The following is a 27,213-nucleotide window of genomic DNA, read 5'->3' on the forward strand; positions in this document are numbered from 1 at the left end:
ATTTCAACTGCAATTCCAATGTAATTGATACGAGTAACAGCATGTACCTACGTAGATGTATAGGTAGTAACTTGAATAGAGTGATCGATACTTGAGCTGTGAATTTCTGAAAGGGAACTCAGCTTTTGAATACAATCTCAAACGTATAAAGCGCATTAATTTTCTTTTTTTTTTTTACTCTTGCATTAACATTCAAGCAAAATATATAATACACGAAAATTAATCTCTTTCTCTCTCTAATAAAATTAATTAATTATCAATAATACGATAAAACGAAATTGTGACACTAACTTTTACGAGTTCAACTGTCCGATTTCGCATTATCTGTAATCAGATCGAGTCGTATTAAATTTGGTATCTCGCAATCGTATAAGAAGCCAATTATAACTAAAGTTTCTTCCAGTATAAATATATTTTTCAATGCAAATTCAAACTGTATATCATGAGAGTGGTTACATTAGTTTAGAATTCTTCTAACGTATTGTTATCGAGGAAATAACATTTTGTAAGAAAATTGGATGGCAGTTTGTCGATAAACTGGAGGACAGCTTAAAAGCACTGGACAACGATAAACGGCGGGCAGGGCACGTTCGGAAATTAAAATAATTCCTAAGAGGTAAAATTAATATCGACGAAACCAACGGAGATAGCAGAAGCAAAAAGCATGGACCTCCATCACGAAGATGGGCTTACATATAAACGTTTTTTACGCCATGCTGAGTACAGGAAAATATCGAGTGTCAATATTTTAGCGGCACAATGGATCGTCACCTGTCTGTAGCAAACTGCAAAGGATGCATCGGAAGTGCACTTGGCCGTCGTCGACCTATCCACTCTGCTATTGAAGTGTGACTGTCCCACCCGGTATATGTAGAATGTTTATTTACCGATAAATATCAAGAATCGTTTTAATCGAAATGAATTATCTTATTTCGCTGTGGAGTTCTTTTGCGAATGATACTTAAGAAATAGCTTAGTTAGATAATGTTAATTAATCCGTGCTCGGTAAAATTATCAAAAATTTAAAAGTCTGATATCATAGTAAGCACACACGACGAATTAAAAATGTATTCGTCTTTAAATATGTACCGTGTAATATATCCATTTAACGTACCGTAATGTGTCATTCTACTTGAATATCCAATATGCAAATTAATTATTTTAAGCGTCACAAATCGCTCGTAGAATATTCTGATATGGACTAAAATATTCGAAGGCTTAATAGGTTATTGTGTTGCAATGATGTTTTTGATTAAAATTTGGAATTTTATAACAAAGAAAATTAGTCAAACAAGTTCGTGAATAATACAGGGGATTGACTATGTTTTGTGCTAAATATTATTTTTATCACACCATTTTAACCACATGGCGGCTTCTCCGTATATTTACAGATTTGTGAAAAAGTATAATTTCAAAATTTAGAGTCAGATCTGCTGTTCAGAATTTAAATATTATGCAGTGCTTACACAAAATATTGTCACATATCCTTCTCTTCTAATGAAACGTTTCTTCATCAGATTTTATTTTCATAGAATGAAACTTTTGTACGAAGGTACTATTAAACCATGCGAGATTTAATATACTTGGATCTAACTAATTAATACGTGAGTACTAACATAAATACGATACTTCTGTGTCCGATGCTCTTTCTAGCCGCTATAAAACATTGTAGACATTGTAACATAGTCGTACAGCTGAAATACAGTCGTATGAAGTTCCAAATGTTTAAATAGCAAAAAACATGTCTATAAATTCCATTTCAGCGGACTGAAGAAAATTACATTTACATACGTATCGCGAGGACAAACGCGATAAAAGAAACGAGCGTAATCAGAGAAATCTTTTAAGGCGACGCAATCCCAATTAATCGGTGTATCGAAAAGAGCGGCCTCTGTTCGAAAATTCGATGTTTGCTTGGTAAAAAGCAGCGTAACTATGTCCGGTTCATTCATATGTATAACATAACCTAGTTTCGATTTGCGTTCTGCTCTCGAACAGAACGTTACCTCGAAATTCGTGTCGGAGATACAGTCAGTTTCTAACCGCGGAGGGCTGCTCGCGAAATTTTAATGACGCCGCGTACGATCGGCCGACACAGTGCTTTGCAAGCCTGCGGGAAATTGACTCGAGTAATTATACTATTGCGCGCGCGCGTTCTAGCAGCTCGACACGAGCCACTAACAGCCGAACCAAACGTTTCTAACTTTTCTTCTTTCCTGCGATAATTAACAGGCGAAATAACTGGACGATAAACGAACGACAGAAGCTGAAGCTTCGTTGTGTAATGGAATATAGTTGAAATAGCAGATGCAAAACGATTACCAAAAGCTGCCGAGGTGAATCTTTGACCGGGTGAGCTGTTGCTTCGGTTATTGCTAAATTAAAAGAATAAATTGGAGTTTTATCGAATTTCTAAGTCACTGATTTTACGTTTTATAAAGATTGGAGTTTTCAAATGTCTTTCTGTTTTTTTGTTATTGGAATTTCCTTGATATTATTGTAAAATAGCTTTTGCGGATGAAGAGTTTCTGTATAACGATGATGTTTATTAGCATCTCTGACTTGAAATTGATTATCAGACGAGCAAATCAATTTCTTGGAGACGAAATTAGCAGGAAGCTTGTTCCCCGTGTAAAATTTCTGCGGTCGGAGTTCATCGATGCTCACCAACGGCGCAACCAAGTTTATTCCGCAAAGTACACTCCAGTAATTACAACCGAGTTCGAGTATTTGATTTGGAGATCATGTTTACACGATCATCCATTAAAACTTTGGAAGAGTTAAAATTCGATCCGTGTCGGTGCGTCGAACGAATTCGCCGAAAGTGCAGTTCGAAAAATTCCAAAATTTATAGCATTCTCGACGATATGTCATTAATTCCATCTATTTCAACATTGAATTTCCGCTATCGCTTTTAAGATTAGTGCACTTTAAGCAACACATTGATAGAATTATTAACTGCGCGCATCGATAACATCTCCTGATACAACAATATTATTCGTTCAAATAGTTACATGTTTTAAATTACAAGTTTGTTGTCCGTTTCATTATTTATGACAAAATGATAAAATTCCTTATCTTATTCTAACATGTCTGCCGATTTGTCCTATGAACAGTTTATGTAAGAAATTTGAATTTATATAATTTCAAAAAATGATTATTGTCACGAGAAGTATCATCATACGATAGTATTTTCGTTCGATTATAATTTTTTTCTACGATAAAGTGTTTAATATAAATTTGTTTATAATGGTTACTTTAAGGATTCTGATACAGCATAATGACAGGAAAATATGATTATAAAAGTTTCGAACACGTGATACATTGGTAGTATCGTAGAATAGTATAATATACGTAATAATATAATATATATATTTGATATGGAAAATATGCTCTAATTAATGTATCGTATTAAAAATACGTATTACTGTGCATACATATTTTCAAATTAAACGTAAATACATACACGTACACATGCATTGTCTCTATATTTTATTTTCCCTCGCGCACTACACAGTCCTCGCTAATTAAAATGATAACTTTGCACAAAAGCTCTCCTATCAGTTCGATGTTTGTATTGTTATATTTTATTTATAAATATCTGATATGATCATATCAAAACCAACAAAACAGTCCATAAAAAAAATTCCTAAAGATATACATCGCTACAACGTATTTCCTCTACCAGACTAAAAAAATTTCTTCAATATGAAGTTTCTTAAAACGCTTATAAGAAACTAAATATATACTCTCCTTTCTATATATTCTTATATAACTATATATTTAACAATATTTCCAATTTTCGTACTCAAGAAAACATTTAACAACCAATGCAGCTTTATCTTATTTCGTTTCATTGACGTAGTCCTCCAGTATTCATGTACATAACATATATTCACTGAACAGCTAATCTATCATCCAAATATCCCTATTTCGCCACGTAATCCGTCATTCAGACCGGTATTCAGTATCTTCACAGGTGCGCGTTCCAATTCACAAGCGGATAGATTCGTCGCGGACAGTATTGCGGTGTACGACACCCCTCGTGATTCGAAATCCGCCCGCGTTCTCGTACAGTCTGGCTGCTTGGACTGCGAAATCAAAGGAACAAATGGCACATGCTCGATTTTCAAACAGCCGAAAGAGTCTCTTTGCGCGTTTCCTCGATGATGCGGTCGTCGTTCGAAAATCACGTTAGCGTCCGCCCTAGAAATTGCAGGATTAGCAAAGGTACGGTGGCCACCTTTGCGGCCGAGGTAAATCGCACCCGATGAAATTTCATTCGAAACCCTTGTGGCCCTTGCATGTTCATTACGGGTTTCCTTAGTGCCACAAAGGATTTCACTTTCTTACGTAACACTGTTCTCTAGTTCGCCATTTTGGCCCGGAGGTTATGGCTTTCTGTCTGTTCTACGCTTGGTTTATGTGTCTTTCTTAGTCTGTCCCTGTAGAGATGCAGCTCTTGGCGGTGCTCGTCGAACGCTTTGATGTCGAATTAATGTAAGGCCGATTAAGGCTCGTATCTTGCTGATCGTCGGGTCGGGTTCATGATCTATTGGAATGCGAGAGACTGATTTTGGTCGATGCCGCAGCGCGCGATTCTCACCCTGCGAAGATTTCAACACTTGAAATCAATGATGAAGAAATTTGTGAAGTGAAAAGAAAAATACTATATCATAGTGAATTATTTTCAGCGTTACTTATGATAACCTCTGAGGAAATGTATCTCTATGTCGATGATAAGAAGTTTTTAGAGATTTTATTCCAAGATAATTCACAACCTCTTTCTTGTTAATCAAAACCTATCTTTTATGATGCAATATTGCAGCTTGCTTTAAATAAGGTAGGTGATGCGTTTGTATTATTTAATCCGAAATTCATTGATTTCGATATTAATATAATTTCAGATTAATTTTAAATACGATATTATCGAACCTTGATATCGTGCACTCGCAACTGTATAGGATTAATTGTGCGAAATTTCCTTCTTAAAAAGGACATTTCTCCCTATTTGACAAATACGAATGCGTATTAAATACGCAAACAATATATTTAAATTCGAAATTTATTTATCAATTCTTCGATTCGCTTATCTCGCTCTTCTCTCCCGTTCTCTGTCATGCAAAATTGGAACATTGCTGAAAATTCCCGTTTGTAAATACATTGACTAAATACACGGTGTTGTTAAAATAATCGATATCTATCTCTCGCTCGGATTCCACCAATATCAATACAAGCATTTCCAGTCTGCATCGTCCACCTTTATCCGCCCCAATACATTATCCTCTCAGCCTACAAATAAACAATTTTCGAAATATATACATATTTTTCGACGTTGAAAGCGACCCAATTTTCCCCGTGGATCTCGGATCAACGCGGTTACAAAGATCTACAATTTCAATGGAAAAACTGTCCCACCTCCTCATACTAGTTCACAGAGCGAACGACTCGTTGAAAGAGTATCTGTGTAATCGGACACTCTCGATACCAGTTTCGCGAACGATGATCCACGACGAGGTTCCGGATAAAAGCGGCGGCTACATCGAGTTTTGTTGAAAACAAAAGTGCTTGCTGAACCGCGGAGAAATCGCGCGACGAGCCCCGTCATCGATATGCCGGTCAGTCCGCCATTAATTTTCTATTGTATCCAGTCCCAGGACGAACCAACGTTTCTATTTATCTACACGGTCAGGCTACGGCGTCGCCCACGAGCGATGCCTTCGCGGCATTGTCAAGCGAGACACGCGACTCTGCCATCAACGTGATGCGAAAGCCGATTCCCAGCACGGACATTCGATCAAACGAAAGGAAAAAGCGAACCTCTGGGCACGAGAATCTATTGCATTCTCAGTGTCCTTCCTCGGGGAATCAGGAGGATGAGGAGGACTTCCTTGCGCGGACAACTCGATTCTACCAGCTGCTATTAACATCGATCCACGATAGTTATCTAGATATATTTTCCTCTTTATTTTACTGCATGTGTGTGTATGCGTGTTGGATTACGGGTAAGTGTTCGCAAAAAACAGGTTCATTACGTGGAGCTGAATTTTGATCGGTTTAGCGAGGAATTACGATGTCGTGGATTAGATGATATTAGGTCTGTTAGATATATTAACATGTGGCTGGTTAGAATGTTTCGTGGAAATAGTCTGGCTTATCTCACAAGTAGTCTTTACTATTTCATACGTAAGTTCTGTTGTTTATCATGGAATTGAACAACATAGAGGAAAATGTGTTAAGTTGCATTTCCTATATTTTAAGGCAATGGTCTTTTAATTCAATACGCTGAGAATATGAAACATAAGTTAGTAAAACAGTTGCATATTACACAATATGAGTTATTTGATTTTGGAACTAAATATATATCCTTGTCACTCACTCGAACATTCTAGAAATGCTAATTATTATAACATATGTATTTATATTATAGATCTATATTCATTTTCGTATCTTTCAATTTATCGAATTCTTCCTCGAAATTTTAAATATATTAAAATATTCACATTTACCTATCAAGTCAGGTTCATATAACAAAGTCGTCCAAAATATGCTTATCATATTCTTTTCTATTTTGTTCCGTTATCGTAATGGTCGTATAACATGTCGAGGAAACTTGTAATTCATAAAGGAACAATAAATTACAATGTGAAACTTTCATGGTATATTATTTGCTACATAATCCACCGCTGGTATAGCGTTGCCCGCCGTCGAAATCATAAAATTCAGCACCAGGGAATTGAAAATTTCACGAGGGAGTTCATTACCGGTAATTACTCGCCAACAAGCTGTATTGTAATATGTTAACAAGACATTTTAGTTTCGATCGAAAGAAGCCTCGACTTGTAAACGTTCGGTGGAACTTTGTGCGACTTTAGAACCTTGAACATTTCCTGCCCTCCTCTCCATCGATATCTTATCGTATCTAACCTATGTACACGCGTCTACAATATTGTCTTTATGATGTTGGAAGAAATCAGTTCTTAGTCACAATTCCCTTACGTTAGTTGATCGCTTTAGCGCACACGTAGGTTTATTCGTTATCTTATCTAGCGTTAATCCTGCAATTTCCATCGTGAAAATCTTCCATATTAACGATTGAAAAATTGAAATGGTAAATTATCTAAATGTTAACAGGAAAGATGCATTAAAAATGCATATTTAACCGTTAGATTTATTTATCACTTGAACACTATAGATTTTCAGTGGCAAGTTTGACGATGAAACAAATCAAATTTTACAAGTAAATTTTATAAATTACAAATTATCTATTCTATTCTATCGGATTATTCTATTCGACAAAGAAATTATGAAATTATAAACGAGAACTTCTAACTTGTTAATGTACTGATATTATTAGTTGCTAAAGTATTGTGCAAGGGAGCCTTGATTGTGTTCTTTAAAAAGGGAACTTCGACAGTGCTATTTTTTAAAGGAATTTCTTTTTACGTGTAAAATTTCTTGTGCAAAGCATCCTTTGTAAATGAATTCTTTTGGACAGTTTTTTTATAAATAATTCTTTACATCAAACGAATCAAACGTCTAATCTTTACTATGTTATACTAAAATCGATTTATTTCGGAAACTGAGGGTAAAGTTGTTATTAAAAATTGTTGTACGTATCATGAGATCCAAGCATAATCTACCGATTCGCAAGAATTTCATATTTCTCGAAATTTCAATAGCAGGAGAACGTGCACTTTATAAACAGCGATGATTTCCAGTTTAATTTCCAGTAATAAAAGGGTGGTCAATTGTCATCGTTCGAAACAAATTCTTTGATAACAATGCGATACTCCTTTGTGCGTGAAAAGCTTTCAGACTATTCTTCCTGGTAGTACGCTACCCCTATTCACTTATTGACTTGCTTTTATCAGATTTAGAGGAGAACATTTTAAATATGCTCTAGACATGAACGTTCTCCGTGTTGAGTCAACAATGGCGTTGGTTGAATAATTGAATATGGTGATTCCCTAACCGTTCCAACGTTATTATACTCTCACGTTTATGTACTTTTAAACGTTCACAAAACAACGAGTCTCGTTTGTTTGTTTCATCGTCGCGTGTTTATTACGCGTTTAAAAATTACACCATTTTTTAAGACGATTGGACTCGAATAAATTTAGGAATCTATTTATTATTTTGTTAAAAGTCAATGAAATTTTTTTTATTAGAAACCTCCTATCTATATCTAGTTTTTGAGATTTGACACTGATTTTTAATTATTAAAAATCTCTAAAGTTTAATAAATTAATTTTTGCTCATTGTCAGTTATTTCTTATTTGACTGATGTAACTGATTCACATAAAGTTTCAACAGCATGTTCACAGGATATATCTAACAAGTTTAATCTGTTAAAATATTTGATGTTACTGACGCATACGTAGCGTTGTTCTAATTACGTAAAATTTCATTTGCTAAATTGTCAGTAAAAATTGAAAACGAAACTGCTTACGCATTTCAACGGAAAGATATGAAATGACAAATAAAATTATACGCAACGAGATTAAAATGAACATTATTAGTTGAAATAACCATTCATCTCTGATTAAAATGTTCGCAATTCCTGTGCAGGAATAGCTACGTTTTAATTTCTCTATTTGTGCATCGTCTCATTTCTCTATAAGATAATAAGATGCAAAAATTAAAGCTCACCTAATGTAAATTAATTTGTCTTTATTAACATCTAACTCTTGTTATTCCATGTTATGTACCTTAAAATATCGTTACCTTTTTGAAATTAATTAAGTAATAAATGTATTCTTTATTTCCAATTTTAATGCATTATGTCCTCCTTAAAAAAATTATCAGACAAAAAAGTTTTTCTTCACAGCACCAGAAATATTCTGTTCTGAGAAGATTAACTCCGTGATTATAGAATTGTTACACATTCCTTGTTAAGAAGTGAACCAATTAATAGATTAACAAATTATCCTTTATCTAATGCAGTGAAAAAATTTCCTGAACAAATAGAATTATCCATAAATATCCAACGACGTATCAATGCAGAAAAAAAAATTGTTTAAACGCATTCCATCGTCAGCCTCGCTAGAAAGACGCCTGTAACCCTCGAAATATAACAGACAGGAGACGAGCGAAATTCAACTTATCGAATGTGAAACAGCTTAACACACTTTTATTATGTTCCATAAAATAGATGCATCCTTGTCGTGTTACGATCTGATTCGACATTGATGACGCACATATTCATGCTAACGATTCTCATGAGGAGTGTGTCGCGTGAAATTTTCACCGTTCCTTGTTATTGTTCTCTTCGTTCAGCGATCGAACAATCGGTAATTCATCGCGTCCTGGCAAATTGGGTCGAGTTAGTTCGACGAAATGTTCGGAAGGTATTTGCGAAGAGATTCGTTCGTGAAATTGAAGGAGAGAGAGAGAGAGAGAGAGAGAGAATCGGACGTTCGTGATACCGGTCGCTTCGCGAAATAGCCCGATGTACCACAGAACTAGGAACTATTACGTATAAAGTTGTGAGTTTCCAAGATTTTCCACTTCCCTCCCTTCTTTATCTTCGATTCTCGATAACACCGACACCGTTCGATCTCTTTCGACTATATCCTCGTATTCTCCTTTCGTTTTTCTTCCGGATTACGCCCGTTTACTCGCAGCACGAGTTTCGACCACCTGGTTTCATTCAAATGATATCCATTGGACAGTCGACTATACGTTTGTGTATGTTTAGTTATGTATAGATTTTAATCGATCGTACGTCGTAAAGATTTATGCGACGTAGATACATTTGAGAGTAACGAATGTCGTAGAACATGTTGATGACAATTTTCAACTTGAAACTTCGTTTACACGTGAAGGGATTTGTATGCGAAGCTTAATGCATAATATCGTTGATCTGCTAGAAAAGTGATATAGATAAGAGGAATAGAAAGTTTGAAGTAGAAAATTATCAATTATATGTCTGATTACGTACTTTTAACAGTGAAAAATGTTTATCTCTTACGTAGTTCGTAGTTTTTTGATCTCAAGGGTCTTCAAGAAAGTATCGTGTATTGCTCACTATTGAAAGAAAAAAGAAAAGAAATAATACTCGTAATAGTAAATATTTCTGTTTTTATCGATCTAATTGAAGTTACGAGAAAAATGATAGAATATAGAAATAAATATGTTTTTCTTAAAAAAAATGAAATGTTTACTCGAGAAAGATTTTTTACCCTTACTTTTTTTTTCTTACTTTAAGCTTACTTTTACTACAATTAGTATTAGATTGAACAAATTTTAATTATTCGATTCGTAATCGCCAAGACAATTGCACAGAGATTACCATTCGCTTTTGATTCTCCTCTATTATTCGTGTCTTGTAATTAGTAGATTTTTTGGTCACGTGTGCTCGCGTGCGATACCTTATCGGTGCTATCTTAGTAACTGTTATAACAATCGTAAAGAGCAATCTATCTCGCGTGTATTTATCTTTAAATTGTTCAACGCTCTTGGGTATATCGATCAGCCTTACGCTACATTCTCTTTAATGCAAACGAGTTGCGCTAATTAGTTACTTTAGTCGGTCAAAATCGTCAAATGTACGATACTTACTGTGTTAAAATCTTAAGCTTGCCATCGCGGCTATATAACCGCAATTAACTATACTTTACAACGTAATAGCAACTAATTACAGTGTAATATTTGTAAGAAATGTTTCCTCATGATGTTAAAAAATCTTTCCATATGAAAATCAACCGCTTATCTTTCTTTTGGTCGTTTGTAACTTCATTTATACATGTCTATTACATTATTTACGATTTATTACATACAACTCTCATGAAATCTAAAAACATACAATTCGTTTATGTGCAAATTTCTTTTGTAGACCATGTAGCGAACCAAATTTAGTTAGTTGATTTACCAAACTTATTTGCTAAATTTAAATACGCAGGGCATGTACGAAGTTACAAAATGCAAGTAAAGAAAAAGAAATCGTGCCAAATGAGTTTATTAAACATTTATTTGACGATATCTCCAACAGAACAAGAGTCATATAAAATATTGTTAAGTATCTCATTTAAATAGTTCATAATTCATGATTTTCATGTTAAATAATTAAAAAGTATTTACGGAAACGAAACAATACCGGATACTATATTAAATTTATTCACAGAATAATAAATACTGAATTCGAATAACACAATGACCTTGTCTTCTACAGATTTTTCTCACGTTTCCCTATATTTCATCGTATTACTGTATCACAAAAACTAGGTATATTGTTACTATATTCTAGCCAGTACACGCAATTTTTCTCAGCGAATCACGATTACAAATTATTTATATATCATTATTACAAAAAACAGGATATCCAATTCCATTCGGGACGAAATAAATTTTTCCTGCAATACGTGTGCTATACCTTTATCGTTCCGCAAGTATTTCCGGTCAGCAGCTTCCTCCTATGTTCTTCTTGTCTTCCATCAAATTTCTTCGAATCCCTTCGGGATCCAGGTCACTGGATGGATTTTCCGTGGTATCACCGATGGTCGTTAGACACAGAATAATTAAAAGAAAGGAGGAAAACAAAGGGTAAAAAAAGAAAGGGCTCGTCCCTTACGGGGCACGGAATCCGAGCCGCGTAATGGGCAGCGCCTTAAAGAAATTACTGCCGCGGCGTCCGCAAAGTGCGCGTCCGAGAAAGTTTATTAAACGAGTCTGGCACGGGAACCAGCGTCGAGGACGAGGCGAACAATTTCGCCCCCAGAAAGATTAGTTCGCCGTGGCGCTCTAATAATCCCATAATGTATCCTGGAAAAAGATCTCTCCTGTACCCCCTTGCAGGAGTGAGAAAAATCGACGTAATGGCGGCCGTCTTCCGGCGTCCGCACGGCCATTTTGAAAATTCGCACGATCCGCTCTTTTAATAATTTATGGATTATCTTTCGCCCTAATCGCCGGCCATTTCTTATACCGCTTCCATTTCTCTCTGCTCTCACCCTCCTGTTTCTCGAGCTTGCTCGCCCGGAAATCGTTTCCGCTACAATCCACTTAACCGTCCTCGTTAAACAAAGTACCACCGCGTAAACTACTTTCTCCGCAGAAGGAATGTGATTAATAGGACTACGTTATCAAAGATAACGCGACACGTGTGAAACGTCTAATTGACTAACGTTCTGGGAATTAGAATTCTAGTGTTTATGTCATTCTCGTGGTTGGCTTGTCATGTGGGATATTTTGGGATGAATAGATTGAGCAGCTTTTAAAAAAAAAGACCTGTAAGATAAATAGGGGGGGTAAAATGTTTCAGTCGTAGCTTTTTTTTTAACATTAACCAAATTTGAATTGATAATTATAATCGCTTTTCTTAAGAACCTTTTTCTTCGCATATCTATAAAACAATTTTCATAATGATTCTGCTATTTTATTAAAAGCAGATACGCTCAGTTGTTATATATTTTTTCATAAAAATTGGGTAAGTTATAAACAGTTATGAATTGCATTTATGTGTTATATTATTTTGTTGCTTGACGTTTATTGCGTTGGAAGATAACTCAATGGGTATACATATACGTAAATGATAATAAATAAAATGTTGGAACGTTTTTAAAAATTTGTTTCGAATTTTCATTGTAATTATTTTAATACATAGATTGATAATAAAATATTTTAGTCCTATTGTATTTTATTTAGCTTATACGTTTGCTTGTTTTCTTTTTTATTTTCCTCTTTAAAATCTATAGCCTAAATTTTCATTCGCCATATACATTGTGTATTCTGCGCGCATTAGTACCGTCGTATAGATTTCTATATAGATTTCCACAATTTTCATTCCTCGAAAATCCTCTTCATCGTATCTTTTGGACCTTGAGATAAGCTGTGCTATAAAAAGTATAATATTACGTGAAAGACGTCAAAGGAGATTCGGATCGTGAAAGGATATCGACGAGTATCATATAAAAGAGTCCAAAGACAGAATTTATTATCCATTAGAAAAAGTTTTGCATAGAAACTCAGATCGACGAGGAACAAATAAAGAGATGAATAGATCTACCTGGCATAAAAGTTTTTGTTGCAAAATCCACAATGTTTTTCCCCAAATTTCATAAAATCATTCTATAGTACATTAAATTCTATATTTTCAACCATTATCCTTTTATATCCGTGACAATTATTGCGAAATTGGTTAAAATAAAAAATTTCAACAATATTATGTCACATTGATCGTATACAATTACCTTCAAAAAGTAATTAACAATAACTCAATCAGTAGGAAATATCGAAAGAGATATTTTTCGAGTTAAATTCACCAATACCAACATCAAATAGGAAGAAAAGTTCCTGAATAAAAACGTATTAACTTTTTCAATTTTTCTTTCTAATCTCCAATAATTTATATAAATGAACCATCGTTAGATCTTCTATTTAAGTAGTGTTCCGATAATCGACGTTCTACCGTCGAAATAAAAATAAAATATACATCATACGAGTCTCTTCCGTAATCTAATTTTTTATTCGACACAGATCGTCCAATTCTGATCGTGACATGTATTTCTCGTCTATCAACATTTTTCCTTTTTCATTAAACATTCTTGAGCCACAAACCTCGTCCCGATCGTAAAAAAATATATGCCTCTGTAACAAGCCACGGCTTAAATGGAGCCAGGGTGGAACAGAAGAGAATGAAGCGTATGCGCGCGCGAACAATGTGTGCGGCGAGCAGCCGGAGGAAGCCGCTGTTACGTCGATCCGTTCGCGCGAGCACGATGACGGTGACTAGAACAATGACCGCAATGACGACGCTTTTTCAATTAAGGCCGGCCTCGCGCGAGAACAACGCGACACGGACGTTCTCGCACGTTTTGTCGATCCACGTGAGTCCCTACATTTTTCATCCCTTTTTCTTCTTTCAAAAACATGCTTCACTGTGGCCAATGGACGCACTTATTATCGCTTACGTTAGCACTAAATTTCCTGGTTGATTTCAGAAGGCCGATATCATACATTTTGTGCTAGGCAATTTTTAAAAAAATTTGATACAACGATTGACCAACTTAAAGATTAAATTTCTTTTGTGTAACGTGAACGAACGTGTGCAAACTATTTGTCCTGCAACAAAGCTTACGTTATCCCCAGTACACAGAATGTTCAATTGATATCGATTGTGGTAACGTGTCGATACGATAGCTACATCACGATGACCACGAGACCTTTTTCCGTTATATAACATTACATTAAATACCGATCTCCTATGAAATTACTCTTTTAAACAAACAAATCGTATATCGACGAATCCCACGCACAACTCTAAAAAATTCCCAAAGATATATCCTTCGTGCCATTACGCTATCTGTCCTCTGAATCAAAGCCACTATGTTTCGTCCCTTACTCTTCCTTTCTCAATTGCTTGCAAACCCTATTAATCTGAAAACCAAAGCGCATTAATTTCAAACAATCCGCGAAATGACCCGGCATATTCTTGCACGGTAACCCGCTAACGGGACGGTTCCACGAGTGGCATAGCTCGTTCATCCGGGTTTCCGGCGTCTACGGACGATTCCGCAACGATTACCAAATACGTGCCCGCACTCGCAGCGCATATTTCGTGGCGTTACACACTCACAGACACACGTCCCTTGGATTATCTCTATTTATCGTACGTGCAATCCCAACCGGTGCTTCAGGAAATACCGAAAGAGGATTACCAGTCACACAGCCGAATGCGTCCGTGGCTTCATTAATTCAGGGTGCACATCCTTCGGAAGCCAGCTTTTCCAGCTACCGTCCAACTGGTTATACGCGCCTCTACGTGCATCGAAACGACCATGCAAGTCGACGAATACGTACTACGAGAGTTAGACGTCGACTGTAAATATACATTAAGGTCCGTCGCGGTTTGCCTCCTGTATTTTAGCTACGCGTACCTCGCCATATCTAGATCCAGTTTTTGGGTGGTTTAAACAGTATTTAGGTGAATAAAAGGTAAGTCGTAAGAGACGTAATTAGATAATTATTATCCTTCTTGCGTAATCGCTGAATGAGAAGAGTAGACCTTCCTTTGGAATTTTAAAGCATCGAGGACGTACGTTGCGTTCGCATACGTGTTTCATTCGTGTAATTGTATGATTATGAGAAGAATCTCAAGAATTTCTTTGATCTAGATGTTGATCCAGTTTTGTGAACTTCCAAGAGAATAAAGTATTTTATAAGTGCAAAAAGCATATTACAGCAGCGAATACATTACCGTGGATCACTGTACAAATTGTAGGCGGAGAAAGGAGTTCTGTAATTTGAGAACAAAAGAATAACGGTTCTCTCTATATGATAAGCCTTCATAAAACAATGACTTACTTCATTCGCATTTTTTTAAATAATGTTACGTTTCTAGGCGATAAAACGTGGAAACCTCTCTCGAGGACCCGTGCCACAGTCATCGGTGTTCGTCGATAATCTAAACGTCCCTCGACATCCATCAGTTGACGATCGGTTTCAGTCAGTAGCCGAGCAAATGTCAAAGGGTTCAAATTCGAGATTTCGGTCGCTTTCGTCACATTTAAATAACTAGGAAAATGAACGTGAGTCGCTTTTTTTGGAACCATTAAGCCCTCCCCCTACACGTTTATAGAACATTTATGTGTTACCTCACTGCGTGATCTGTAATGAGATAAGGAGAGAATGTCTCTTTTGGATGAGGAAATTGGGGTGAGAGTAATGGTGGAATTTGAATTGGTGATGAGACTCAGATTTTTGTAAAACGTTCATCGAAGTAGTCTGAAGTAAGACATTCCAGTTTCTATAGAAATTATGTTGCCCATGTATCAGTTGTAAACTCTTCAAAGTATAGCATTTATTAATTTGTAAAGTTAAAGTCCTGAATTCGAAAGTTCAAATTTATATGGAAGTATTATCATATGATGTATACTATGTAAAATATAGAGTTTGCACATGTTTATCGATTTTTTTAGAGTAATATATAATTTAAAATATTTTACTGGACATTTTAGTTCTCCAAAACGTTGGTCTAATTAATTGAATAAGTATATTCTTCTTGAAATGAGTTTTCTTTTTCAACGTATTATGTCTACAAAGTGTTATACCTATTGCTATTATTGGTCTTTGTAAGAGTATATTCCACGGCCTTCTTACGAAGCTTTGGTTCGTACAAAATCCTCAATTTCCAGCAGTTGGACTTTAAATGGTGGCTTTTCAATTTTTTCTTTCGAGAAAAGTAGAAATCATAAAGGGAAAACGGGATACCCATTAACGAAAGGAAAGCATCTGGAAACAAAAAAATGATGGAACTTAGTACCAGAACTTGATAGAATTGGATTTCGAAGTTGAGTCCTTCTGATCACGGTAACGTTTGTAACATCGAACAATCTTTTACAAGGAAGAAGATGGAAACTAAAATGGGAAACGAACTTGGGGAAGTTGAACGCAAGAAATTCCGAGATAAATTAAAGGGGAGAGAAGAGAAAAAAAAAAGAACTCTAGAAGGAACGAGTGGCATTCATCTTTCTAAATAAAAAAAAGAAAGAATGGAAGATACAGCTGCCTCGATATTAATTATACAAACAATTAAGCCCTTCTCAGAAATTTCCCCGGAAGAATTAATTAAAACAGTTTATCTTAATATTACGAAAAATTCAATTCCATCCGCCTTTATTAAAGAACACTCCCGATATTATCGGATTCGATATTGCCAACGTAATTTCTCTTCCTTCAGCCAGACTGAACTTCGTTCGCCGTTTTCTTTTCACTCGACAAACAAAACGAAACTTTCCTTACCATCTTCGGTTATCGATCTAAGGGATGATACGCTACGATCCAACACAGACAAATTCTCTATACGATACCGATGATTTAATATTGCTGAATATTTTATTTAATACAACGAATCTAAAACGCCCTGTCACAAGATATGTGAAAAAACATATAATTTCATATAGAAAGATGTAGTTAATCTTGATATCTCCTGTACACGTTCGCCTATGAAAAGGCTATTAACGTCAGATTGTTTCATCAAAAGCAAGCGAGCAATCTATTTTTTCTATTTTACAATTTATAGAGTTGATCAGTGTAATTTTTAAATAACTTATTCGTATCGAAAGGTAATTACAACAAAGACTTTCAATAAACATATTCTTATATTTTTCCTTACAATTATTGTACATCTCTCCGATCCTGAGCATAGAGGAACCACAAATGAAGACAAGAAGAAAGATATAAAGACATCAGCGGCGAATGTGTTAATAAATTATACAATCGTTTCTATTTCAAGGAGTTTTAATACTTGAATTCCAAAAATTTTTATGAGAATGCTAATAAAATTTTGAACTACTCAGAAATAATTTGCCCATTACCATTCGTTTCAGTAAAAAGACAGAGCCACTCAAGTTTAACGCCCGGATACTTGTATTTCACGGTGTATCTATACGCTTAATCGTAAGTGCAAATATGTGTACTCGCGCAAGGGCCTGTTTACACCAACATAAGTGGACTGGACGTGTATAGTATGCACGTGTATGCCCGTTCGTGGTCACAGGCCACAGAAACCGTATATATTCGACAGGTGGACGCGCGAACAAGTTGCAAACGCGGCGGAGCTTTCTAAATAATCTTGTTTATTTTCCGGCATTCACTGACCGGCTCCGGCGAATACATATGTATAGACAGGCGAAACTTTGAAAGCTGGATTGCCTCCTGTTGAAAAGGCTTCGAATCTATGCGACGTCGCGCATAATCAAAGTGAAATTTATGCTCGCTGCTGATTTACCGGAACACGCCTCACCTCAAATTTCCATCCAATTTTATAATTTGCCGTTGTGGTTTTTTTTAGAAAATAACAACGATTTATTATCTATCTATTATTTATATAAAGAATAAATTGCACTAAATGTAATGGGTATCGAAGTCTTCTTTGTGATAGCTAGGACTACGTGTCTGTATGAGTCATTATTTCACTCTCCTTAGTTAAAATATAATCTAAAATGAAAAATCTATCAGTTGGTCGTTTTTTTGAAAAGTATAAATTAGTTGGGTGTAAATTCATAGAAGTTTCTTTGGTGGAAGCAAATGTCCGATTGATTTCGTGGCGATGTTTTCCGGTAGGTTTCATCAACGATGCGATATCGACGTTGTCACGGATAGCTTGATTTATAAACGTTCGTCTAGGAAAATCGGTGTCTAGCGGAGTGTACTGTCAGCCAGAAACACACTTTTCGTTTTAACGGCGCAAACAATGATAACGAAGCTAACATAAATTTTAGAGGATTGTTACTAGCAGAGAATATCAATTGCACGTTTCGAAATGAAACGAACGACAAAGAGTGTTCCAACCACGAGTTATGGATCAGCAAGAGAAATATCGCGCCGTATTCTTATCTTTAACCGTTACTAGCTCGATCGACTTGTTTTCCAAGTTTTCTTTCATAGATCACTTTTCAACATCTTGCTCAATTTATCAGATATTTCACATTATATTTTAAACAACTATTCCACTATATAACAATATTAGTTCTATCGTACAGGAAAGCCGACGTGTGATATCTTCAACAGAGAAGTATCACGTGTCGTCGACTCGACATCGAATCTAGGTATTTCTCCAGGACAAAAGAATAGAAAGTAAATCTCGAATAGTCAGAAAAGGAAACGAGAGGAAGGAAAAAGGAAGATGACTGATATTAGAGGAGTCAAATTTGCTCGGTTAGTAGCAAAGGATCGCAGCGTGTGTCGCGTTGGATCGACACGGAATCAAACGGACGATCAACGATCGTTCTGGTTCAAGTCGGCTGACATTTTCGCAGGGCGAAAGCCGGATTTATCGGGGTGGTGCGAACGGAATTTTCAATCTCCCAGCAATTATACGTCTTCTATCGCCTTCTTGCCGCTTTTTCACGTTCCTCCTTTGGGAAGGGTGGGAAATGACGATACGACCGCCATTCCTTCTCAATGGATTCGCTAAGGAGGACTCGTGGAATGCTCAGCCGCAGAAAAAAAACAACGTGAAATTCCTTCGATACCATCCCCCGCTTCGGATTTATGGGAAGTCATTAAAATTCTTCGCCGATATCACGCAGCCGGCACGCACCGCTATGCCGCAGAAGTCTGGAAAATCGTTTTTTTTCAAATTGCCCGGATGATTGGATGAGAAAGATGAAGGGGACAATTGAAGCTCGTATGGCTTTGCGGAGAATCGTGATGACAACCGTTATTGATACAGCGATAGCGAACCAGGATGTCTCGTTTGTTCTTGGTTTGGCAAGACTTGGGAAAATTTGTAATAGAAATCGTTAGTGTGAGAGATTCCAAAGATGTTTCTATGTTCGTTTGTCAGTAATCGTTTGTTGGAAATGTGTGTTTGTTAATTATATTATTATGAAAGTTAAGAAATCATTTATGTCGATGGTAACATTCTCAAAGACAGGAGATTTCAGAAGCCCCATTCTTTAACGGTGCTGCAGTTTTCGAAGTTTTATATTTGAACCTTATACTCACTTGAAGAAATTCGACTCATAATTACGTAAACTTGTTAAGAAAGTTATTAATTAGAAGAAGGGAATCTCATCGAAAGCAGGAAACGAGAGAAGATGACACTCTGAATGAATCGAGAAACACCAGAAGGGGGACATCTTTCATCTTTCATAAAATTCCACCTATTTGATGTAAACAACGAACTTATTAAACTCGTGTATTTTTTATTACTCTTCTTAGTATATTGGTAATCCTCCTATGGATTCTTCTGTCAGAAACGACATATTGTCGGGGAAATTGATCCGATGTAGAAATATATTCTCAGAATATCCGATACACACTGCCTATTCGAAGCAGTACGAAAAATTTTGTTTGTCGATCGGATAATTTAATAGTAATTTCAATGAGTCCGATTAAAATATTTTGTACAGGGAACGCTCTTCTATAGATTCGTCTTATGAGAAATGAGAAATTCTCTTTGTCGTATAGAGTATCAAATTAGATGATCCTTTAATGAAAATTGTTGTAGATAAGCCACGACGCGTCGAAAGGGATGGTGCAACAAACTATCCAATTAGAGGTAAATCGAAGAGTCAGTTTTCTGCGAAAGTCCAAGGAAACCATGTAATCTTCTGCGAAAATCGAAGCAAACCACATAGTCTTCTGGGAAAGTCGAAGTGGTTTTCTACGAAAATACGAAGAAACCACATAGTGTTCTGCGAAAGTCCAAGGCAACCGCATAGTCTTCTGTGAAAGTCCAAGGCAAACATATAGTCTTCTGCGAGAGTGCAAGTAAATCACAGTTTAACGATTGAGAAGGGGATTCGTCCTCAAAATTCCTTGAAATTGTCAATGAATAACGATGTACGTATACTTCAAAGACAGAAGTTTGACAGTACTGTCGAAACATATAGAAACTATCCTAAGAGTGTAGAAATTATATAGAAGATCCAAAAGAAAATTACAAAATTCAAATGTATCATATTCACTCGAGAATTATAATGCACATATATTTCCCAAGATACTTCTGTCGTATCCAATCCACGAAATTAGCAACAATATGCCGGCATGAAAATAAATCTAAGAAGACTCGCATAAGTATAGCATGAAGAAAATCCTACATCGTTCGCTATCGGGATTATTCGAAAAAGAATCTTTTCGCAAGCTCGGGATCGAAGAGGACTCGGGACAATATCGGAAGGTTTGAAAATTCATCGAATCCTATGACGGAAATTGGTGAGACAGGATGCCTCTGTGGGCGCAGCCGTGAAAAAAATCAGCTCGGTTAATATCGACCGTGTGAGAACCGGGAACGATGGGACTGATAAAGTAGGGATTTAACGAGAGGAAGAAAGAGAGAAAAAATGCGAAGAATGCAGAATAGAAAGAAAGAAAGGAAAAGAACAGAGAAACGAGAGTAGTAACGGTGGCAGAGAAAAATAAAGACATTGAGGACGAAATAGATCGACGGGTGAAAGTTAGCTGGCGTCCACGAGGACGCGTCCTCGTAGTTCACGTATTTCTCAGCTTCGACAGTACCGCGCGATCGGAATCCGGTAAATTTCGTTAGACCTGTAACCTCCTTGAACGTTAGATATCGAAATCTCGTTTGAATAACGCGAGTATCGGAAGACATCTCGCCTCGAGATGTCGGCACGTAGATCACAGCGTAATGAGAGACGAGTCAGTTGCAGAATATATTCCGTGTCAGAGGTGGTACAGAAAATTTTGTTTTCCATTAGGATAATTTAATGGTTCCATAGACTCGAATTGAATTACTTTGGATAAGGGAAATAGCCTTTTATGAATTCTTTTTGCGAGATACAGTATATTCTTTTCCGAAAGAAATGGTTGAGCATAAAAATATATTCTCAAATTACACACTCTATGTAGAATAGTACAACAAATTTTTGCTCGCCCTTAGATTAATTTAATGGCGGTTTCAACAATTCGGAATAAATTATTTTATACAAACAACGTATCGCTACCTTCCAGAAACCAAGATTAACCATCATGTTCGCAACGATATCGATCTAAGATAGCATCGAAGCAATTTGCTTATGAATACCATTCTGACACTGCTGAAACTCAAATACCAGAGCTGTATCCTTGACTAGATTTTCCTGTCCGTTAATCGAATCCAGATACAGAGATGCGCTGTGCTTCCAGCAATAGGCAAACACGCGACGATACACAGGAAACAGGATGCAGAGACGAAAGTAGCAACCGAACGCCGTTGCAGAGTCTCGTGTTCAGGGTTGCAAAGGATTCCACGGGCGTTTCCGGCTCGTCAAAGCGAAGTGGCTGCCGTCATACTTGGGTACATTGCACACTTTACTAGAAATTGGATCTTAGAAACGGTGTCTAACCAAGAAGGATCTGCAGATTAATTCCTGAGCTGGCTTCCGGCTTTCGAATCAGATTCAACCGCGAATCCCACGAGCAGGCTTCGCGTAGAAAAGATGAAGACTCGCTGAAGAAGCGCGGGCACGGATCAGACGACTGAGTGAATGGAACAGACACAATTGGAAGAAGCGTTCCACGAAACCTCGTCCTTTAAACCGCAGCTAGATGAAAAGAACGCGGGCAATGATAGAACGAAATGAGAAAACGAGGACAGGCCAAGCTGCTTTGGCGGGTTTTATGGCTGGCAATTAGGTAGCTGTTAATTCTTCGTCCTTTACGAGATACGTCTCGTTCTTTCTATCGTTGAAAGGTAAATGAATCGCGGATCCAGAACAATGATTGTTCATTTGGGATGATCGATTGTAGGTTACGCCAATAGTGGCGAGTGGTGAGTGCTAGAGTCCATTGTTTGTAGATTGCTGTGTAATCGAACGGGTCTTTGTTGGGCGAAACGAACTAAATACTTACTTCATGTAGAATGAGATTTTGAAAGAGGAATCAGAGAGAAATAATGCTTTTTAATTTAACGATAGAGTATAGTTCAGTCAAATAAACGAATATTAAATTAAAATTGGATAAATACTCGCGAGAACAGTTTTCGTGACTTCGCGTCTCTTCCAATTAATAAATAAATAAATCTCCTTGTACGCATACACATGTTATTTATCCTAACATACACTCTGATGATAACAATCTGATGATAACTGATCTGATGATAAACAATAATGCAAAAAGTATGTACCATAGTTTATTATGTGGGCATATAAAACGTTTGCAATTTACCTTTTACCTATCTTACAAATTGTAAATATATTTACACTTATATTTGAATGTATATTTAACATTTGCTTTTTCGCAGCGATACGATCAAAGCTTTCTTTCAAAATATGCGGATCTTTTTCATTCCCAGTCCAACGATCGCAGATTATCTAAATAGCAATCCTGAATTGCATTTTACCTCGTTCAGTTAGCTAGTGAAAAAATGGAAAAAGAAACTGGAATTTATCGGAAAATTCTGCGAATAAATGATTCAGTCGATGGAAGGAAGGAAAGGAGGAACTTCAAGGAGACAAATGGAGGTAAGAGACAAGGAAAAAGTATAGCGCGAACGACGCGAGGTTTCAGAAGAGTTTTTCGATTGCTATTAAGCACTTGTTTCACTTTCTTTTCGTTCGATTCAGTTTTTTAAATCCATAACCGTTGCTTTCCTTTGAGTTCATTGTCAAACTGTAGCAAAACATATCATTAAGAAATTTCCATTTCTTAATGGCGAACCATGTTTGAGTCGAATAATAAAGAAATTTATAATATTCTCCAGACATTTCTAATTTGCAAAAATATCAGCATGAAACTGAAATCAATCTACAGATTAATAGTTTTAAAGATGATATTAAAAATTGAATTTTTATTAGAATTTAACGGCGAGTCTCTCATAATTTTACTTGGTTTATTAATAAAAGTTTTCAATGAAATATGTGCTATTAGTTGAAGAAAAAGACGAAATGGTACGCCGATATAAATAACGAGAGTTTTGGAAGTCGACATGGGTGCTCATGAAAGTAGAATAAGAGCGTGTCTGACCAGACTAGTAAACACGATCGTGCTTAGTCAGACAAGTAGAACGCGCCGGTGCTTGAGCAGACAAGTAGAACACCGCTCGTTCGAACGAGTAAGGCAGCGCATTTTGCCCTTCTACATCAGCAATCCAAAAATTACATACATATACGACTATGGGGAAAGGCAAATATATTTGCAAACAATGCTGAAACAAAAAAGGCCGTATAATACTTCATGACTTCATAAAATCATCTATTGGAAAATTTTGAAAAAATTAAAACACACTTATGCAGAATTATACATCCAAATATCGATCTTCAAAATTAAGAAAAATCAGAACTCAGAGTTCAGAAAGAGAACTCCTTGCCTAGACTTTGAATCCACCAAGAAATTTCAAAAACGACAAAGGTGTATTTAAATCGCACGGTGTTTTTATATTATCAATTTCAAAATTGCAATGTTATGTATATGTATCCTCGCAAACAATACCGGAACGAGAAAGGCTGTACGATTATCGATTCACAATGTTCCAAAACCATCTATTTAAAATATCTCTTAAATACAATTGAAAAAAGAGATAAAGTTAAATATCCGTGCGTGAATCGTAATTTTTCTCCAAATAAAATGAAACCATTTTAATTGGAGTTTGAGCGCACCGAGTGCATTTCGAAAGCGACAAAGGCGTATTCAAATGGCTCAATTACCGGTACGCCACATCAGAAACGGTATAGATCAAAGGAGTTGATCAACGTACACGAACTGAGTGAAAGTGTACACGCGTCGGTTCGTGATACAGGTAATGTTAGCCGCCACTAAATAACAAGAATAAGGGGCCGCGCAGCGGTACTTTTATGAGGACCTCGTTAAAAGCTCAGGAAATGCACTAAAGCGAGGCACGGTCGTAGGCAGCCGCGGTGCACGCTAGAAGGTGGCGTTTAAAGAGCTTTGAAAAAGAGACGGGAAAAACGGGATACCCGACGTAACCGTGTGTACTTCTTAATGGCTGCGTTGGAGAATCGGTGCATCGAGCAGAAAGGGCGCGGATGGAAAGAAAGAAAGAAAAAACAAATATAATCTTGAGCCGTTCTTTCCTGTGGATGGAACGGCGTCGAAACGGAACGCGGATAAAGAACGCTTGAGAAAACGATGTCAGGGAAAACACGCGATTCCAATCGGCCATGGTTAATCTGATTAGACTAATCTGCTCCTCGAGCAGCTTTTCTGTTTCTGTGGAATTGCTGAATCGTTTCCAGATTGAAGTTCGATGCGCTGGTGAATTGGAAAGTGGTTAAATGGTAAAACTCTCGATATTGTTCCAAGGTTCGATTAGTCAAGGAATGGGAAACGAATAGGCTTCAAAAGTAAATTGAAAAATGTAAGGAGAAGGCGCGCTATAATGTTTATATTTGTACAGTAGCGTAGGATTCTTCGTATAGATGTTTTGACTGATCTAGGAATTTGGAGATTTAAATCAGCACGTACCAATATTGTTTTGCAGACAAAAAGAATTTAATTAAGATGTTTAATATGTTTTAGGTACATATATTTCACGGTATCTATTTTCCAAAATATCATAAAAATAAACTGTAGTGTTAATCTAATCCGTATTTTAACATCGCGTTTTGTTTATTTTTTGTCGAAGAGTCAGTTTACCATTGCGAGACAGAATAGTTTCTTTGTAAACAATCAAAATTGTACGATCCAAATTACGAAGGAAGAATTTTAAAACCGTTCTACCTACGTAGGTCCCGGATCGACTAGGATCTAAACGATCGAGTCCTATTTGCGATTACTCGAAATTAACTTTATCAGGCAGAAACGAGAGAGAAGGAAAACGAGGAAGAGCGGAGCGATTATCGGCGAGAAGGAAGGGTGACGCTAAGCCTGAAAACTCTTTCGCCTCGCAAATGACCAGATTCGAAGCGAAGTGAAAAGTAATCAGCTTTTCCAAATCGGTAGCGAGGTCACCAGCAACGAATCGTTCGAACTACTCGCCCTATCTAGAAATGGAACGTGCTGAACATTTTTCCCTTATCTGTTTCTTTTCTCGTCTTTTATTCAGTTTTTTATCTTCTGCTCCTTGGACGACAGACATCTGGAAAATTTCACGACGTCTTAACGTTTCTCCTCGTGTCCGTTTCCCTGGCAATGTTCGGTTTAACGAGCACTTGGCGGGGCGCTCGCGTGTCTCATCCACGCAGAAAGAGAAGTTTCACGCGATGCAGAGATCATTAAACCTTTAGAACACACTTCGCGAGTAACTACCATGGTGGTGAACGTTATCTTTGAATGGGTAAACAGCTGCTTATATTGCCGCCGCGAGTCTACAGACTTCTGCTATTAACAGGATCCTACGGTAATCATAATTTATTAGAAGTCACGTCTATCTTTGCGTGAGAACGTTGAATTGAATCGTACGTGAGCAGAATATACATACATAAATCTGCTAAATATAATCAGTGCCTAGGCGTAATTGGTTGTGAGTTTATATTTTCGAATGTACAAATACTCGAAATGGTAATTTTCTGGATTTCTTGTAGTTGGAATCTGTTGAATTAGAATCCTGTTGTTCAGATTTATGTGAAACTTTGAAGCAATTCAATTTACCTTCTGAGCTTAAGGTTTCCAGACTTGTTATTCAAAGTTTTTATATTTCAAAACTGCAATTTTTCGAATATCGGAATACGTGAATTCTCTGTTATGACATATTTCAATTTTTCCAATTTTATGCTGCTTGATTTTTCTAATTCTAAAATTAATCAATCCTTTTGCTGCTCTACCCTTTAGTTTGTTAATATCCGGAAAGTTAGTCGAATTTCCAATTAATTAATTTTTCATCCCAAAATCCAAAGGACTAAGCGGATTTCATACTGTTCAAGTTTTTGGCTTCTTAACATTCCAGATGCTAGCCAAAAATATTTAATTGTACAATTTTCGGTCTTCCTAAACTTTCAACTCTTCAAATGGTAAAATATTCGTTTATCTCTAGATCCCAGACTGCTCCCCGTTGTCTGCGGATCTTCTAAATCCCATATTCCTCGAGTCCTCAGTTTCCAAATTCCGTTGCAACTGTGTGACTATCCATTATCCAAACTTCCCGGTCTCTCCTATCCAAATCACCAATCCCTCGAACCTTTCCTCATCGAAATTCCACATAATAAATCCACTGCTACACCAGTATTCCGACTAAAAAGTCACTCTCAAGTTCTCATGGAGTTACTTTCCCACTAGCTGTACGCGAACATTGTAATCCGTAGGATTTTCCCTGTTCATGGAAGAATTTATGCGCTCGACGCTCGCTGACCGAGTATGGGTCGTTTCTCTTTTCTTGCTATGGATTCTACACGGTGTTTCAGAAAGTTGCCGCCTATATTCAGAAGCACGTATTAATATTATTCGCCAAAATAAGCAAAAATGTCTTAATCAATACGGGTCCAAGTATCATCAGTTCCAAAGATATAGGACATTTTTATCAATGAGGTAATAATAACTTGGAAATGTTGTGCGGTGAGGAAACAACAATTTATCATTCCCAATTTTCTACATGTTCAATAGTCCCTTCTTGTAATATTACTCCTCGACAATTTGTGTCGGAATTCTCGTCGACTATTTGCAAAACACTTTTTTCTAAATTGAAAGTACGCACTGATATCGATCTTCCACAGTCTCGAAAATTAATCTTCGATATTCTATATACTCTTTCGTTAAAATGTCTTAGGTGTTGATGTATTGCATTGAAAACTTTACTAGTTGTGTGTCTGTTTACATTTCGGAGAAGCTATTTCACACAATAATACCTCGTACACCGTTACAGACTCACAATTG

General features: G+C 36.6%; 1 protein-coding gene across 4 annotated transcripts in view; it reads left to right on the forward strand.

Moving 5' to 3' along the window:
- LOC117204777 (lachesin-like) overlaps positions 1-27,213 on the forward strand; it is a 186,313-nt gene that overhangs the window by 983 nt on the left and 158,117 nt on the right. The window lies entirely within an intron of this gene.

The sequence above is a fragment of the Bombus bifarius genome, unplaced genomic scaffold, assembly GCF_011952205.1.
Source record: "Bombus bifarius isolate JDL3187 unplaced genomic scaffold, Bbif_JDL3187 scf7180000007980, whole genome shotgun sequence".
NCBI classification, from domain to species: domain Eukaryota; kingdom Metazoa; phylum Arthropoda; class Insecta; order Hymenoptera; family Apidae; genus Bombus; species Bombus bifarius.